General features: G+C 34.4%; 1 long non-coding RNA gene across 1 annotated transcript; it reads left to right on the forward strand.

Moving 5' to 3' along the window:
* Window positions 1–6: 6 nt before the first annotated feature.
* Window positions 7–507, forward strand: LOC109581863 (uncharacterized). Its single transcript, XR_002184799.1, has 2 exons — window positions 7–81; window positions 349–507. It is a non-coding gene; the product is annotated as an uncharacterized LOC109581863 (long non-coding RNA).
* Window positions 508–2,682: the final 2,175 nt, after the last annotated feature.

Below are 2,682 nucleotides of genomic sequence, written 5' to 3' on the forward strand. Positions count from 1 at the left end.
TCTCTTGTCTTTAGTTCAATTCAAAATGCACCTTGAAGGATGTATAATGCCAAGAGTATAATGAGCATGTCATTGTAACAGGTGAGGGCATATGTGCATAGATGATACATGTAATCATGTGTATGACTAACATGTCAAATGATGGAATTTTGACCATGCAGTACGTGTGTTGTGTATTGATAGCAGGCATTTGCAAAATTTTTCATCAAATATAAAAAAAACAAAAATTTATATATCTAAAAATAAATACAATATAGTTAATACAAAAGGTACATCATGCATGCATGCAGTGTTTTTAATGAAATTTTTGTTAAAATTTATAAATTACTGCTTTTCTCCCCTATATAGGCCTTAACTCATTAAAAATCAAGGCTGCAATAAACTTTAATTTTTAAAATCAAATTTTGCATGCATTCCATAACAATTTTTTTTGTGATACTTACATTGGGTGCTTTTTCATTTTTGTAAGGTGTTAACGTTTGCTAATAAGGTGTTGTTTATAATGTAGCCTGCCACCTTGCTGTTAACACCTAATTGGATGTATAGCAATAAATATAGTGTTGAAATTGCATGTTAAAAATGGAGTGTTGTATATTCAGTTTCAGGGGTGTATGATTTAAGCGGGCTGTGAAGCACCTCAAAAGGTGTTGATAATACACTCTATTATTTACAGTGTACTGCAAATATATGTCTACATGGTAACGACATGGCATGAAAAATGACACATGAGCATTTCATAAAACCAATAATACATTCCCCTTCTGAAGTGTTAACAAGAAAGTCATCACTCTCTCCAAATTCCTTATTTTATTAACTTTATCCATTAGTTCCAGTTGTTTCTGCACAAACAAAAATGCATAAGAGGTTAACAAACCAGAGTATTGGCATTTTGCGCTTGGTTCCTAGAAGGGAAATACATGTACTTTCTGTAAAAAAAGTGCTGCCTTGTGATCCCGTTCGGTTCTTAATGCTGTGATAATTTTAAAGAAATTCCTAACAAATTCTTTCAATGAGCTTTTTCTAGAAATAACTTGTTTTAACTTGCCATTCAGGGCTTCAAGTCAATTATTTGTAGTATTAATAAAGGATCCACCCACAAACTTCATGCCTAGTACCTGTTCTTTCCTGACTGCATGTCAATTGTTGTCAAAATATTTTACAACTTCCTTTGGGGCGTCATCTTTAAACTGCATGTAAAGGGCATCATACTGAGATTCAGAATAAGCATGAGCCATTTTTTGTAACAGTTCCAGACATACTGTTCGATGAGCAGATGAGATCCCTAATTTATCACACGTCACTTCTCATCAAAATGTATGCAGCGAATGAAACGAACGGATTAAAATAGTTGCATCAGGAAGACATTTCTTCAAAATACTTCGTTCTGCGTATCTTTATCAGCCATTATTACACGCACTTTACTCCAAGATGGATTTCATTTCTTCAAAGCATCCAGCATTCACTTAACACATTCAGCATCTTCTAAGGTCAAAAGGCACACAGCTACTACTTCACTTTGCCCATTGGAATCTTCACTTAAAAATACATATGCAGGAAACCCAAGTTGCAATAATTTGCATGTAGCATCTACACACAAAAGCTGAGGATATGCTTCAAATGTATTTAGCATTATTTGATTTTGGAAAAATATTCCTTTTCAAACCTTATCTGCATCAGAAAATATCTCTACTGAAGCACCTATTAAGCATTAAAATTACTACTCACAAAAGTTAAAATAGTATCGTCTGTACCATATTAATCTTGTAACAAGTTTACAGTGGCATCTAAGTTGTTATGAGTTTCAGATTTTTTTGACAAGGATGCTATGTTTCACAAATCCTTCAAGAGAATGACCATGCCTGTATCTTATATCAATTCATGTAGCAAAAGCTTCTTGTTCACCCTCATCTCTATTAAAATGGATGCTTTTTTCTTGTGCTCCCTCTGAAAGTGCTCTTTTTTGAGGGAGGTGCTTAAATAGTTGCTATAATTAACATTATATATATCATTGTAAGAATGCATCATTGAAATAAAATACCTCAGAAACAGCATGGACATGTTCATTGTTCATGAACTTCACTTCAAGAGCCATTCCATCACCACTTACTCGTAAGGTAATATGTACAGGACAATCTTGTTTGAAGGTATTATAAACGAATGAAACTCAATATTAACTTTTCAATGAAATTCAGTCAGTATGTATACAGTTTTCTCTCAATAAACCTTTTGCAACGAATGGTCTAATTAACGCGCACCTCCCAACTGGATGAAAATGGCGGATTTTTTGGTGAACAGCCAGGCTGAACATTTTCTTCTTTTATCAAGTCATCCTTACTGTAGGAGCTACTTTGAGCTCTCTTTTTGTTTCATCACACTCTATTTATTTCTCCTGTAAGCTCTTTGGTTGTTGTTTTGGCTTTTATAGCAGTTTTTCGTAGGCCTATTCTCATCCTTTGCCAATTCCCGTTTTGGTAAATTTTGCTTTCAGGAGCCAAGGCGCTTGCCCCTCCATTGCTATGAAGACAGAAGTGTATTCAACTGAGTCCTATGACTAATGTCTATCATCAGACTTAGTCTCAGTTCATCAGGACAAGGTACGGTGGAATAACTCACTCAGTTGTCATGTTGCAGCTGGAGTGTGGATGATTATGACCATCTTTTCACTTAAAAAAACTTTAGGAT

Source organism: Amphimedon queenslandica, unplaced genomic scaffold, assembly GCF_000090795.2.
Source record: "Amphimedon queenslandica unplaced genomic scaffold, v1.1 AMPQUscaffold_13413, whole genome shotgun sequence".
In the NCBI taxonomy this organism is placed as follows: Eukaryota; Metazoa; Porifera; class Demospongiae; order Haplosclerida; family Niphatidae; genus Amphimedon; species Amphimedon queenslandica.